Genomic DNA, 17,549 nt, shown 5'->3' on the forward strand with positions numbered 1-17,549 from the left:
CAACACCACTATGGACAGCTCTGTATCACATCATGCTTGGTCGAGAGAAACAGATCCGACATAAACTTGCTGTGAGTCAAAGTTTTTACCTCAACAAACACAACAAAAAAAACAAACAAAAAGGGCAGCATTGATTTGGGTGGATGGGACTAAGAACAGGAAAAAAAAATTTCTTTTAGTTTGATATATAATGACCAAAACAAATGCCCGTAATATTAGTTGTAAACTAATTTTCTGGCTAGTCTACACCTCATAAGATATTCAACTGCAAGACTGCCCATGATTCTCTTTTTTTAAGTAAAGGCCCTATATATAGCACTGTTAGATACTACATTTGATGTACTGTAGTAAAAACTTGTTACTGCCTTTCACTGGCCCAAGCACTCCAACTTTTCAAGTGTTTGGTGTGAGGGTAAGATGCCTAAAACCACTTCATTTCACACATCCTGCCTCCCAGGGAAGAAAAGCCTAAAAAACCCTATAAACCACGGCCTTGATCATCACAGTCAATCACGTCAACGCAAGACGAAGGTTCAAATCTACGGTAGCTGCTCCAGAGGCGCAGGGGAGCGTGCCATACCCTGCACAAATTGACAGTTTGCGTGGCTCCTCGGGTCTTGGAAAGTTCAAACTTTACTTCCTTAAAGGGAAGGTTTCTCCAAACATGCATGCAATGGATGAATTCAGTTGATACGGGAAGCCTAGTGAAGCACAATCAACTGTGATAGCTTGAGAATAGAATCAGACAATACATTTAAAAAGTTACAAATTTTCAAAAATGTGGGTTTCAGCCATGAGCCGCTCTCTCTTCATAGAAACTCTACAGCAACTTGTAATGTTATAATCACAAACATGACATCTAGATACAAGTGTAAATATGAATCTCACAATCTTTTACTTTGGAACATTTCCTTGATTAGTTAGTGAAATTTTATGTGCTAATGTTCTTTTCTAATTCTTCAGAAGGAGCCTAGCCACGTAACATGTCTATGCCCTACATGTACATGAAGGCGATGAACAATTTGAACAACAATCAGTCAGTCCGTCTAAAAACACATTTCGTCGCTGAGGTGACAAGACCTTGTACCTCAAAATTGAATTTTGTTGAAATTAATGAAAATGACTTTCTTTGATTATACATGGCCAAATAATCAGTTCAGTGATGTCCTATCCAAATCCTAGCTGTCTTACCCAAATATGAAGCAACCACGGCACGTAAAATGAAAGGCTATCCCATCTGATATAGTGCTTTGGCTGCCATGTTTTTTGCTCTCCTTAACATTTGACATTTTGTAGATATACGAGGCCTTGCCGCCCCAGCGACAATTTTTCACTTACTAGTAGACACCTAAGTCAAGATTTTGTATGCACAATGCAACTGAAGGTTTCAAATGTGTGAGTTTCTGACGAAAGAAACTGGAGAACACTGCATTCCTTCTGCATAGAAGTGCAGAAATGTCAGAGAAGTCTGCACAGAACATTATCACCAGAAAATTTGTGAGGAGACACCACTGAGTTATTCAAAAAATTCACTCTTGAGTGAAATGAAACCAAAATCTCAGAGGCGCGCAGAACTATGATGCCTTCAGAAAGGCATGTTACCGATACTCATGACAGCAGCATCATGCATAAACTAAATATCAGCACCGCTCAAATCTATGGGTTCTGTGATAAAACTGACCTCATCAGTCTGAATTGGTAGACTACATTGTATCAGGACATCTCATTGGAGTGGGCTTCCAAAAATGAATCAGCATACCAGCTGTATGCAATTATAATCCATAGAATTTATTAATCAAAACATCCGACACCGCAACACTTTGTAAGTAAATAAAACAATCCGGATCAGGGCTAATTTGATCACTCGGCAAATTCGTATGTTGTCCAAATACAGTACCTCCTCTTATAATAAATTGTAAAACAATGGCTTTGCAAAATCTTTGAATCACATGATTTATGCTGATCCATAAAAGGCCAGAGCATAATTAAATGTATTCAGCCTGGATCGAGACTACAGCTTGGGTTGCCGTGAAGAGTGAGCGAGCTGTATTTAGACGGCGAAGATGAGTCATCCGATGCCGGGTGCATCCCGTCCGCCAGAATGAGGAGCAAAGGCAATCATTACAATGGAATTGCCCGTGTGTCCTCCCTACCCACACAGTGGAGGAGGGGAGGGAGCTGTTGGCCTGCACAGCATCACTCACACTCAACAGCTAGACCGGGCCTTTTCAGCTTTCCCACTTTTCTCCCTCGATTTTTCCTCATTCGGAATTCACGACTGGGCTAGTCTTCTCTCGCAGACACAGACGTTGCACGACTCGTTACCAGATTTGTGTGTGTGTGTGCGTGTGTGGCAAGCAGCAGCATCCACAATTACGTGAACAAACTGGCTATGAGACAGTAACAATGATATTCCATTGCTGTTTAACAGGCTTTTAATAGTGCCTTACACTGGGCATCATTATCTTTGCAGATTATATCATAATTGCTCTGTCATTCACCAAAACCAAAACATCATGTTGGTAAAGATGGGCACAATTTAATTTCTAATTTTGTTTTTTTTTTTTCCATCATTGAATGAGGTACACTGTATATGAATACAAGCATGCTGTATCATTCCATACAATTTTCAAGATCATATACTGAACATCTGATACCATTTCCACTGAATGTTTGGTTGGGTTTTGTTTCTCAGCTATCAGGCATGTGATTTTAATACAGAATTGAGCAACTACAGTATGATGGTAGTACTGTACTCCTTATACGTCAGGTATTGTACATTGTAAGCTTGAATCTCCCAGCTGAATAGTCTGTTTACAGCGAGTCATAAAATATTGGATGACCTTCCATTTGATTCATAAAACATGCCAGAATAATAATTCTGACAATACATTCCTTTATCATACTCCTATGAATCTGGAAGGCACCTTCTCAGAGCATACAAAACTTGATACAATGTAATTTTTTTTTCTTTATCATGAAGGTTCAAGAAATGCCATGATTTCACAACCTATTTATTGCTGAACTTGAAATTATGTAGAGGTTGAGGTTTGTTTATAAAATAAATGATCGACACAGCGTGAACACATTTGATAATATTCAGTACAATATGAAAAGTTCAGGGGTTATGAACTTTATTTGTTTGTTGTCTAAAGCTTTATTCTTTGACCTGAATGCTAAATGAAGAGCTAGACAAACTGGGGGGGGGGGGGGGGGGGGGGGGGGGGGACGGGAGAGGAGAAATTACTCAGCATCTGAGTCAGTTATCTGTGATATCACTGTATGTCTCCACATTCATTCATGTGATCAAATCACAAACTTCAAATGAGACTCCACCTTCGACGATGTACAAAAATGTACTGTTCATATAATACAGAAAAAAAAAATTGAGGCAAATTTTAGGGGGGAGCATCAATGTTGATACCCTGTAGACATATTTCCAGTCACGACAACACCCCCCCCCCCCCCCAATTCATTTGGGCTCAGGTATGCTCACTGTAGGAATGGCATTTGAATACATTTTTTTCACAGTAGACTAGTCACACCACACCCACAATTGACGGATATCTTTTTTTTTTTTTTGTTTCATTCTTGTCTACTGTATTTAAACCCAAAGATCATACTAACATTTGGTAAAATGGTGAACCAAAACATGATGCTGTATCTGCCCATAAAGACTTTTTTTTTTTTGGGGGGGGGGGAATACATTTATACACCTTTTGTAAAAAAGAAAAGGAAAGTGGGGTATACATTGTATCTGCAGCTCTTACAAAATGCTGATGTTATGCTGTCTGTGTAGAGTCAAGCCATAACATAGTCTATATATTTACAATTTAAATGAATTAACATTGTAACTGTGCCATAGATGTTTAGAGTCAATCCCAAATTTTTATATCAGATAGACAGAGTTGAAGTGTGCTTTAGGCAATGAAGCAGTTTACTGTACAATGTATTACACATCTCAGCCCAAAGGTGCTACAAGCCTACTGCTTACTTGCCTGCTTGCCCTACGCAACTAAAAAAAAAAAAAAAAAATCACTCTTGAGCACGTAAATTACATTTACATTTAATAATGAATTACAATTTTGTATAGTAGCTACTTGTATGGTATTGAGAGTATGGAGCCCTTGCATGAACACTCATTCTGGGAAAAGTAGAAGAAATACTGTTAACCCCCTGAACATACAGCAAGAACACTTTCTGCACCTGTATTTTCGTTCACTTAAATATGGCTAGATGTCATGAATATCTTATCTATACTGTCTTCTTTTCTTTTTATTCTCCATGGACACAATCTTAGCTAAGCTTTTTTCCATTTTCAAAACATTTCTGTCGTTTTCAAGAGCAAGAGAGGATGACGAGATAAGAATCATAGTTAAACCCACACTTTGCAAGTGAAGCAGTATTCACAACAGCACACCAAAACATTGCCTCCAATATAACCCAAGTGCACTTTCAATTGTGTCAAATAAGGGAAGTTGCTGACATTGCTTCTTGACGAAAAGGATGAAGCTTATTTTTCATTGTGCCCTTCAGGCTCTTGATTGCAAATTTCACCTTGTGTGCAAAATTGCAAACTCTCCAATTGCGATACATACTTTGCTCATAAAATACATGTAGATGGCTTGGTAAAACAAACAAACAAACAAACAAACAAACAAACAACACAGTACTTGAGTTCATCTGAGATGAGTTAAAGGAAAAGATGGGATCCTGTGTACATTGTACGTGGACACATTCCTAGATGGCTTTTTGCCAATAGTCCAGCTGTCACCGAGTTTCACTTCACAAACCCAACAGAACATCTCTCATTGGCTCAGCTATAAATACTGCATTTAAACATGTACATATTGTATACCACACCTCATAACACTAAAGCCTACATTATATCAAACAATATTCTTTGATAACAGTAGTTGGCTCTGTAATTATGCAATCATTCTTGTACACACCATACACTCACCGTGTAATATTCATTAACACTTAAAATGAATGGTGCTGCTTTAGGGCACAAACATGACTGCATTGCTCACATGGTCAACAAAACATCATCCACAGTTGTACACTGACATGATGCTCTTCTCTTTTTCCTCATTGCAAAAATGCTGTTTGGTTTATTTGTTTGTGTGTTTGTTTGTTCACTTGTTTGGCTTCTTGTTTCATTGAGACCATTGTACAAACAAAATGTATCCAATAAACCCTTCAAGAATTTGTATGTGCTGTACTCATTGAAAATTAAGGCAAAGGTACACATGTACCAGTGCTAGATAATTACAAATTTGTTCTGGGAACAAGACTACCTAAACCACATGAATACAAAAATGCATGGAATAAGTTTAATTCTCGAATTTGAATAGCAATTTTAGTCGATGGACATATAAAAAAATAAAATAACTATACACAGTAAATAAATAAAATTGCTATGATGCAAATGATATTGTGTATAGCAGTCATCATACAAAAATGCATACAAATGTACAGTAGCCAACTGCTACTCACGGTACCAGGAAAATTATTCCCTGAAATGTGTACATACTCTTTAATATTCTATCCACTTCTGTGCATCTAAAATAGTCTTCTTCAGGGAAAAAATAGGCAAAGAGCAAAGCTGAAGTAAATGAAAGTAACAAGTGCATGCAACATGAAAGGCATCTGTCTGCTCAAGATCCTTGCTAGCTGGCATAACATCCAGTAGCATGATTCTCAATTTCATAAAACTGGGCACCGCATTTCTGAACAGGAATGATCCTGCATTCTGACTCAATCAATTCAAAAGACATTGAAATGTACCAAAGAAGCTTGGTACTGACACACAGCAGTTTTGATATCACAAAGCTACTTTTCAAGTCTTGCACGAAAGTGGAAGAATTCAGGCACAGGAGATAGTCATACATGTACATACAATGTACTGCATGAATGCAGAATAAAAGAGAAAAAAATGAATAAATGATAAAAAGAAAGAAAAATACTTGCAAAATTGCAAAATCATACACAGTAAATCCAATGGCACCCCCAACATGTACACATGTCCAGATGATGTGTACATGATAGATTTCCTGGAGTTTCTTATTTTCGAATATTACAGTGTATTTCACCAATCGACTGATATTCCCAAAATTGGCAACTCCCAAAAGCATTGCCTCTAGTATCATATACGAATGCCCGGAATATCATTGCAAGGGAGAGAAATCACATTTATTTCTCTCACAGACTGTACTAGGGACAATGCTCAATATTTCATTCCCACATTCTTTTTCTTGATCGCAAATACGGTACGTGTACAACCACTCCTGCAATTATTGTCTCGCTTGTCCCAATAGTATACTGTAAAAGTGGAAATTTTCGCGGTGTTGCAATTTTCGCGCATTTCCCGCAACCAGACACTAGCGTACCTGTACTTGGTGTCTTGATTCCGCGGAAATAAAAACATGCGAAACTCCTCTTACCCGGCCAAGCGCGAAAAATTAGTCACACGAAAATAACCACTTTTACAGTAGTCATATGCAAACATACAATTGTAGGCCGTAAACTGACAGTGGGAAGATATACAATGTACATGTACTACAATGTAGACTTCATCATTGATCTGTGCAGTAGTACTTGAAATCATGAAATTTCGTGACTTTCACAGATAAATCTTCCAGAGATATTTGCTATGTGGCTATGCCAATGAAGTAAAATTTATTACTGATACAAATGTACTACAAGTATGGTAAGTTTTTCATTTTCCCTATAATATAAAGATTAAATCCTCACAGGAGTAGATATTACAATCCCTTTGTACTACTTTTCACAACTTTTTATTTCATCTGTCATAATGTGGTTTGCTAAAAAATTTGAATCAGAATGCATACTGTAGTAGACTACAGTGTAGTACAGTGTACATGTAGTACATGTACTCATCAATCTTCAACTTGTAAGGTTCGACACTAACTTTTTCTTTTGGGGGCCGGAAAATGAAATTCGGTAGCCTGATTGGGCCACCAACACATCTCCATAATCTTTTCTTAACAAGTGGTTGCCCAACATGTATTTCTGATTGTCCTGGGCCACCAGGCCATCGCTAATGCCCAACACTGCTATGGTCTGTTCAATGTCATTTCTGAAAGAATGCATAGCTACAAAAAGTACAATTGAAAAATACATTTTACACTACAACCTCATAAGGTATGGTACATTTTAATACTTCTCAGAGTATTGGAACTATAAAAACATTTTCAGGAATGAACTGTCCTTTTATCTAGTAAAATATGTACATTGTACTTCACTGCTCTACATTGAACATACATTGTACAGAGCGTATTATGGAAAATACTAAAACGGTGTATGAGGTGACAATGATAGTGAAACTCAGAAAAAAAAAAAGTATAAAAAAACGATGCCCACTGGCATATTATCCAGGGTCACGTATAAAGATTAGGCTTAAAATTTAGTGCACAAACAGGAACTTTATCATCTTCCCAAGTAGCACCAATGTCATGTTTATCCTCTTTAACTCTTTATGTGCCATGGTGTAAACCCCGTGTGCAACATTATCCTGTGACACCAACGTATACATGTAGTCATGCTTTGAGAAAACATTCTGTTTTTCAAATTGATGTAACTCCTATAGATTTCTGTTAAGCTGGACATGTAGTGAGCAAAGTTGTAGAGATAATGCCAAGCTTTGCTTTGATGAAAATTGTATGACAAATCGGTGATGGTTTTTCTTTCAAATGACCGGTAGCTAAATTACTGTAAAGGCATGACTTTTGCACACATAACAGTGACAAAAACTTAGAATTTACATGCAAATCACGTACAGCTGTAATAGGGAACACCGCTTGATAGTCATTCACCACATAATATGCAAGCTATACGTGAGACGAATGGAAGCACAAGAAAAGCTTTCATTGTAATGCAGCATTTGGCGATTTATCCATCGGTTTGGGTGGGTTTGTGGATTTGAAAAGAATATGCGAAGCTGGCACGCCGTCGACTGAGTCGGACATATGCGAACATGGCACATAAAGAGTTAATGTTGCTGTTGCTGTTTTAAAACGGATGCAAACAAAATTTGTAAGGAGTGCACACCAACTACAGTAAACACGATATCAATTTTCCCTGTACCTGTCATGTGCACTACAATTGTACAAAGTGGATCAATGTACAATGTGTACTTGGCACTTGGCAGGCCTAGGCTGTGTACGTAAACATGTGGTACACTGTACAACCTGTAGTGAGTAATAAATATTTTGCAAATTGGATCTTGTAAGACTACAGTGTATTTTACAAGTGGTTGAATTCGAAATCAAGAACCACATCTTGATGGGACAGATAGACAGACAGCCCGCAAGCCATGCAATAGAACACCTGTGCATGCACAAGCTCGCTCTGAAAATCCCACAGCTTGCATGGCTTGCATACTGTCTCCGCTGGATGCAGCGGGACGCTTGCACAAAAGGTGCGCAAAGGCTGGTGGATGGCGGAATTCACAAAGAAAGTGAACCGGTAATACCTACAAAGTGAACCGGAAATACCTACAAAGTGATTAGTTTGCTGACAAGTTCGAGTACCCACCTACTCTATCACTGTATCAGTGTGAAATAGTAATATTGGAATATATGCACAAGATCAGGTTAGTTTTGACTTTATTTTTATTTCTTTATTTTTTAATGTTGTCAATTTTCAGTTTCATGGGGCTGATTCATGGCGTGGAGAGGTGAGAGCCGAAGAAAAAAGCACCGAAAATTTCAAGTCAGATCGGGCGGATCTGTAGGTGTGGCAGCCCTGCGAGTGCCCTTATTTCGGTGGGTTAATGCGTGTTGCAGTTGATTAAAACTCTATTTTTGGCAAAACAGGGACACAAAATTTTTCTTTTTTTCATCATGAAGAGACTGGACATGAATAATATGCATGTAACAAAGATCACTGTGCAAACTTGCAACAATTTATATGTCAGATGTGAGATGGATGATAAGTGAACAGGGGCCCTCATAAGCATCTCGCCCCAAGGGCCACAGCATGGCTGGGATGCTCATGAGGAGGAGGGATCCTTCCTTGTTGTACGAGCAGGAACCCCCCTCATCCTCATGAACAGGTTTCCCGGACTGATCTGTGGAAAATTGGGAGCACTGAGCCGTATCCAAAGATGGATAAGTGTTGACTTCAGCCAAGTAAATAGTAAATTATTCCATTTTAACATGCATCATCAGATAACGAAGAAAAACTTCATTTAGAATTAAAGAATTACTGGAACTTAATGTTTGGTCCTGCAAAAAGAACAAGTTTACAAAAAATACAACTGAAATGCTAACCATGCTAACTGCACGTATTACCATCTTGGCAGAAGGTACAAAATAATGCCACATATGAAACTGTATCGCAAGCACAAAACTACTGTACTGATAACAACATGAACAATCGATCAATTCTAGCATTACTGCAACTCAGTCATGCAGCATACAAAATTGTAATTCAAATCAGTCCTGACCTTTTTTGGATGAAATTTTCAGCTCTTCACCTCACTCAAGTCCTCCCAGTGTCGACTGAACATCACTGTGATTTAAACTATCCACTTCACACTACATTTGGCTAGTGACTAAGAAATGTTCCACGCGTGCAAGCCACAAAACCACACATGGATTAGATTAACAGACTGCAGAACATCTTTGACTTTGTGTGTAAAGTTGTAGACAACTGTCTGTCTACACTGACAGTCTACATTTACACGAAAACATTGAGTAGATCTACACAATTACATTCCTAATTAGATGCTTAATCATTAAAAATGCACTGTCTTCAACTTTTTTTTTCTCCTCACATATCTTGGATCTGATAGTTTCTAGTACTCAAGTAGTAGTAGACTTATCGTCACACAACGGGACCGGACACCTACATTTAGCAGTCAGCCGTAACTGAATGAATGGGATGGGGTTGGGACGGCCGACGGACGGTCGGTAACTAGTCACAAATGCTCAGCATGCACGACCCTAACACTGCACTGTGTAAGACGTGTATGAAGACTAACGAAGAGAATTTTTCATCGTGTTCGTGAAGCATAGTTACTTATTTTACGACTATGATCAATGCTAGACACAAAAATCGTCACCAATTTTAGTCCTGCTCAAAACGATCAATGTTTCGATACTCACGATTCACGTCTTTTCCGGGATTTTCGATGAAATAGCCCCCTAAACTTGTTGTGATGTTTTCAAATCGGATGTCGGTCGATGTGTATGAGAGCGCTGTTACGATTGGTCGATTACGGCAGTTGAATGTTTGAGTCAAAGGTCTGTTTGTATTCGCCGATTAGGCTCTATTGTTAACCGAAACGAGAAGTCGGCGGGTCGTTTAAAAGCCCTGTATGACACATGGTGATATCTAGAATTTCCTCCTCTTTTCGGAGAGAATATTACGAGTATAGTAGTTGTTCTGTTGTATGGCATAAATATGAAATTTCGTATTACTTTAAGGACAACTTTTCATCGAACACTAAAACTTTAGTAACTGTTAGACGGGGATTTTACCACGCGGCATGGTAACATTAAAAATGGGAACGATGCGGTTGGGCAAGTCACTTATCAGACAGATATCAAATGCCTACATGAAATAATGTTTTATACTAAACCCTGTGCCTTCCAAAGAGGGAAATGGGTAAATTGTTTAGTGTAGATAAAATGTGTCATTCTTTTAAAGTAAAATTCATTTGGCATAGCAATGCTGTACTTCTCTTTATCATTGATGAGGGCAGTTGATAGGAATACATCCCGGGAATATATTTACCATCAGAGAGAATGTAACTATGGTATACCTAAAGTGAAAAATGAGTCGAATGTGCACCCATTTTACACACATTAATAGGGCCTACCTATGGACCACAAAAAAAAAAAAAAAAATAGATGAATAAATAAATAGCGTGGAACATAGCAACCAGCTGGTGCGTTTTACAATAATTTGTGCTATGGCACAATAACATTGTAAAACGCAATATTAGTTCTAATATAATTATGATCTGGTTTAAGAAAATAATGAATTACAATGCAAACATTTGTGTTCATTACTGTAAATATACACATATAATGCCTATTCATTACCGATATATTCATCTTTAGACAGTTATTCTAGTATGTTCTTGTTGAGACTCGATCTCATACACCCGATCGGGGTGTGATAGAGTTTAATAAAAAGATTAAATGAGAACAATACCTGTTTGAAATTTGATCTTTATTTACGAGGGAGTTGTAGGAAGCGCATAGAGTATCCACATGTATTACACAGGGCCTGCCAACGGTGTTGACAGCGCTCTTTTTTCATGCATCTACAATCTAATGGGATACACCTCCCGCTCCCAGCGCAGGCTGATTCCCCCCCCCCCCCCCCCCCCAAGCTTTCCTGGCTCTCGATACTGCAGGGGCGGCGCAGCCGTGGGGGCGGTGGGGGCTCGGGCCCCTACACGTTTTGTGCACCATACAAAGGAATACATAAGGTGTCATCACTTTGGGCCCCACACTTTTTTCAACCCGGAAGTACGTATAAGTGGCACTAAAATGGTAGGGGAGAGAATGAGCTGAGGACCTTTTTTTTTTTTTTTTTTTTTTTGCTTGTCAGCTGAAGAAACCCGGAAGTGGACGGGGACGGGGAGAGATGAGCTGAGGACCTTTTTTTTTTTCTTTTTTTTTTCTTTTTTTTTTTTTTGGCTTGTTAGCGCATGAAACCCGGAAGTGGGCCCCCACACTTTTGAAAACAGTGCGCCGGCCCTGTACTGTTCCTCCAGTCTACATGGATGAGAGGGAGGGGAGGGTGTATAATAAGGAGGAGGATCGTGTCTTCGAGAGACCGTCAGAAAATCATGCGTTTTGTTGAGTTTTAATGGATGATATTATATTTCTTCTTTTTGTTCTTATTCTTTTTTTTTCTTTTTCTTCTTCCTCCTCCTCCTCTTCTTTCTCTTCTTCTATATAGCTTTCTTCTTCTTCTTCTCCTCCTTTTTAAGTGGAGAGCGAAAGTCCAGTGGGTATATTAGTCTCTCCGGGTTCGGAAATCCATGAACAATTCAATGGGTGTTGTTCGTTATTCCGAAGGTTCGTTATTCCGAAGGTTCCATCCGAAACACACAAATTCCCTATACCTAGAGGTTCTTAATCCGAAAATGAAAAAGGGTTCGTTAATCCGAACATTTGTGGCGTTATTCCGAAGGTTCGATCGTTATTCCGAAGGTTCGTTAATCCGAAAATGAAATAGGGTTCGCTATTCCGAAGGCTCGTTTATCCGAAAATGAAATAGGATTCGTTATTCCAAAGGTTCGTTAATCCGGAAATGGAATAGGGTTCGTCATTCCGAAGGTTCGTTGATCCGACAATGAAATACTGAGGGTCCGTAACGAACCTTCGGAATGACGAGCTTTGTTTCATTATTGGATTAATGAACCTTCGGAATAACGAACCTTATTTCATTTTCGGAATAACAAACCGTATCACATTTTCGGATTAACGAACCTTCGGTAAACGTATCTTCGGAATAACGAATAACTAAAGAACCTTCGGAATAACGAACCTTCGGAATAACGAACTGTAACCGATTCAATATATGGCCTCGATATACAGTGCACAGAAAAGTTTGTTGGGACTGCGAGTGGATAATGTGTAGGCCTACAAAAGTTTCAAAGCAAAAACAGATTACGCCATTTTCAGCCTTTTTAAAGTGAAGCGAGGTCATTATGAAATGTAAACAACAAAATTTTTTCAATGATACTAAACCCATAAACAAGGTATTTTTGTTTCGAAGCTATCATTCATTAACACTTTTATACACTATATATTCTAATTAATTTCTTTGATTTTCAACAGATATCCATCTAAAATATCTTGCATTGATACAGATGGATACATCGGTTTTTGCATTTGAACTCTTTTTGTTATGGATTTTTTTTTCACACTGCAAATATTATTAATCATGTTCGATGGCAAATGTTGAGGAGGTTTAGGCCTTAAAGGGACTGTACAGTACTGGTTGAGGTAGGAATTCATGCTTTGAACATTCCTAAGTGAGATAATGAAAAGCCTCTTATGAAATATGAAAGAGTTAAAGCATATTGTGATTAGCAAATCTTGGGCTGTGCCACCAATGATTAAGCGAGTCAAATAATGGCTGACATCGTACGGTTGATTTGAAAAAAGCAACGCCGCTTTAATGATAAAACTATTGTCATCCAGTTTCATAATAGAATCCACAATTCAATAGATTCGTTATTCCGTATCATATGTGAAAGATTCGTTAATCCGAGAATCAATGAACAACATTCGTTGTGCCAAATGTCCGTTATTTCGGAGGTTCGTAAATCCAAAAATTAACATTAAATAAGGTTCATTACTCCAGAGGTTCATTAATCCAAAAATGGAATAAAAGTTTCGCCATTGATTTCCGATAGTTCATGAATCCGAACATGAACAGAGTTTCGTTATTCCGAAGGTCCCTTAATCCGAAGACGAAAATGGCGCTCCTGTAGAAATCCGAAGGTTCCACCTTTTTTGCACATTCTGATTAACGAATTCTACTTTCACTTTCGGATTAATGAATCTTGAATTCATGATAACGAACATCACCAATTCCTATTTATAATACCCAAAGATAATTAAAGAAAGGTATGGTTTGCCATTTCCTGATTTCTGTCTTTACAAAAGCAAATTATAGGAAACAAATTGAGCCTTTTTATTTTTTTTTCTCAGTAAAAGTGAAACACACAAGATTCTTTCCAAGGACTATAATGAATGATACACAATGTATACCAAGACACAGACTCGAATCAGTAATTGCCACCAGTCAAATGACAGTATCGATAAATTTCAAATAACAATAAAAATGCAATAAGTCGGAGAAGGCTCAATATGTTTCTTTATTTTCTTTTATTTTTTTTATTTGTACAGAAAGTGCAGTGAAGTTTTTAAGATGACATTATGGTTGACAACGGACGGGTTTGAATTGGTTGTTGTTGTATAAGACGTGTGATCTTCTGATCTGTCTCACAGGCATTTTGTTTAAAAGTAGTTTTGAGCATACATGCGTGCCAACTGACAATTAACGTTTTGTTCATCGTCCATGGCAAATTTAACGGTCCCGAATGGTTTCTGTTACCCTTAAATTATTTCAAATTCAAGTAAAAAAATAAGCGATCGCATTATTTATTGTTTCCTGGATAGAGAAATAACCGCTGCACTTTTCCATTTTCAAGTTTAAATAAGTGTCTGATCATAGGTTTACATGCTTAGTATATAGGAGGATTTAGTGCCTTTTCCGTGATGCATGCACCTGTACGTTTGATCCTGACCATCAAAAAACAAAACAAAACAAAACAAAACAAAACAAAACAAAACAAAAAACCGCTCATTGTAAAGCTAATTCGGCGCTAAGCACGTCATTCTATAGAACGTGATGCCCCTTTCGATAATTCGCCTGATCATGATTATCTGTTTGAATAAACCTTCAGAAGAGTTTGTGTATATAGGTGACGGATGGACCTACTACACAGTCATGGACCATGAACGGAGGTCTTTCTTTGATCCCATCGTCACCACCGCCACCTGATTAATTGTGCACTTATAATGAGTTGCACTCTTAAAACATCCGAGTCAGAACTGACCCGGAACTAGGTCCGTTGGGGTCACACACCGTTCCGGGTCAAAAATGACTTGGAATTTGGTCATGAAGACCCCGAATGGGGTCACCCTGACCCAATTCATGACTCTCAATGGGTCATATCTGACCCCATTCCTTGTCATTTCTGACCCGGAACGGTGTGTGACCCCCAACGGACCCAGGTCCGGGTCAGTTCTGACTCGGATGTTTTAAGAGTGTACATTCAGGTGTCTGGACAATAACGGTTGTGTGATCATGTATCGTCACTATAAAACTATTTTCGTTTCCCTCATTTCAGTCATGTTTCTCTGATGTGCATTTTTCAGACGGAAATGTCTTTGAATAAAATACAGATGATGAGGAGTTGCAGATTCGCACGTTTTCGCACACGCATAAGACCTTGCCTATAATGGCAAGAAATGCCAGTTCTCTACCATTACCATCCCTTTTTGCTCGGGAATAAGCTGTGGAAAAGTGAAATATTGAGATCACAAATGACAATCATTCTGCCAAAATGTTCGCTTTCTTTTAAAAACTGCCTGCTTCTCTCAAGCGAAATTGTTTGAGGCATGATTTCTCTACCATTACCATCCCTTTTTGCTCGGGAATAAGCTGTGGAAAAGTGATAAGTGAAATAAAAAAATACATGCCTCACAATTGCACATTCACTTTACTTGATTTCTGTAAGTTATTTTCTTCTGCGCATATAGTTTTAGATTTCTCGAATCTCCGTCTTGTTCTTCTCCCGGCTTGCTGGCGGTGACGATGATGGGACTAAAGCAGTGAAGCATGTTAAGAAAATGTCTTTGTGGCGCTTTTGAGATGTACAGGTGCATGAATTAATTAACGATACAATGAATGTCCTTGTACTAGGTGTTTAAAAAAAAAAGATATTCCCACTTTTGATCATTAATAGTTCAAAAACTATCAGATAACACTGACATTGATAATGAGCAGTAGCTGATTTGCGTACGATTTTGTTGGAGGCAATTTTAATATGACAGCATAATTCAGTTTCATTAAATCAAAATTTTCAGTTAGGGTTCAGATTTTGCTCTATTTTCAACCCTCTGTACAAAACGGTAACTTTGCACAGAAGTAAATTGGTGTGTATGGGAGTGTGTAGTTGACACTCATCTATTACAATGGTCCTGGACAATGACCATGATGTGAATGTCATTATTTATTCATGAGGAATTCCACTGTCACAGCTAGTCTTTATTCGTTCTGAAAAGTGGTGCTACTGTATGCAAGCGCATGGAAACTTTTTTCATGTGCATGCATGAATTTCACCCTTTGCTAGGAATTCAGACTAGCAGTGCCCAGCAATCCATCATGAAAGCATTCATGCACCTTGGAGCTAGAGCTCTGAACAGGTGGTATCCAGGTTCATTGTTCAGGGTCATTGTAAGCTCACACTCACATACACATCATTAGTTCCTGAGTAAAGTTCAGGTTTTGTACAGAGGGTTCAAATTTGAACAAACTCTGGAACCTAACTTTGAAATAAATCTTGGATTTCATGAAACTGATATGGATTTTGATATTCAAATCACCTCCAACTAAATTGTACACTATTCAGCTTTTACTCATATCAATAACAGTTTTATCTGATATATAGTTTTCGATATATAGTCTTTTAAGCATCAAAAGTGGGAAATGTTTTTTTGTAACACCCAACATAGGTCCATGGATGAACAGTATACGACTGGGGATTTTATAGCCGCGGCGCGGCGTCGGTACCAGCGATCTTACAAGTAACGTGCCCTGTAGATGGCGCTATTTAGAAATTTCTTAAGTCGCTAGTAAAATAAAAATTATACCCGAAACGTTTTGCTTTCCCGAGCATTACATAAAACACCACGCACAAAACCGTTTCGGGACCATGACAATTACTAAAATCTAATCGTCATCACTATCGGTGAAGTCAGCCTAACCCTAGAATATTACCATAGTGATGATTTGAAATATTTTTTTTTTTTTTTTAAATGAGTTGTACTCGTTATTGCAGTTACTGCTCGCTCTAAAAGCATTCTTTCAAACGCGCCTTTCTCTGCGTTTCATACTCATGTAGTTAGATTCGTGAAACGGGAAAAGAAACATACTAATAGGTCGATAGAGAGATAGAGAGATAAATAGATAGATTGATGTAGGTAGAAAGGTGGATAGATGCACAGACAGACAGAATTTAACGGGTAGATGGATAGATAGGCCTACTCTCTAAAAACAAATCGAGTGAAAATTTTCACTCTTAAAGGAGTGAATACAAAAAAGAGTGAATTTTGAGTGAAAATTTCATTTTCACTCGTTTTAGAGTGACGTCAGGGATCACTCCCAAATCTTCGAGTGATCCTTGAGGTCACTCCAAAATGAGTGAATATGAACATTTTCACTTGAAATTCACTCCAATTTCACTTGAAATTCACTCTTTTTTGTATTCACTCCTTTAAGAGTGAATATTTTCACTTTTTTTTTTTTTTTTTTATAGAGAGTATAAGATAAATAATTATATAAACAGACAACTAGTAAACAATACATGCATGTGTTTCTTTGTATCTGGATCATTAGAGATTACATAAAACATGATGGGTTTATCATCTCAAAGTGTTAGTTTTCATAATCTGGTGGGGGATTTTTTCAGAAAATATTTGTTTTGGTATATATGAAGAGTTTGTTCGCAAAAACCGATAAGTCCATATTTGCCAAATGGAGATATTTGCGATTAAAGGTCAAGAAAAATAAAGAGAATAATAAGAAAATGTTTGCTTCTTTTGACCATAACTTCAAAAATGTATCTTTATATGTAGTGACCAATGTATCATTCAAAAGGTATTATTTTTTACTTTATGACAGAGACCGTACTTCAAAATCTTTAAAAATGGACTTAGCGGTTTTTGCGAACAAACTCTTCATATTTTAAACTTGAGGACAATTTC

Source organism: Diadema antillarum, unplaced genomic scaffold (genome assembly GCF_040938485.1).
Source record: "Diadema antillarum isolate AM-2024a unplaced genomic scaffold, OU_Dant_1.0 scf00000080, whole genome shotgun sequence".
NCBI lineage: Eukaryota > Metazoa > Echinodermata > Echinoidea > Diadematoida > Diadematidae > Diadema > Diadema antillarum.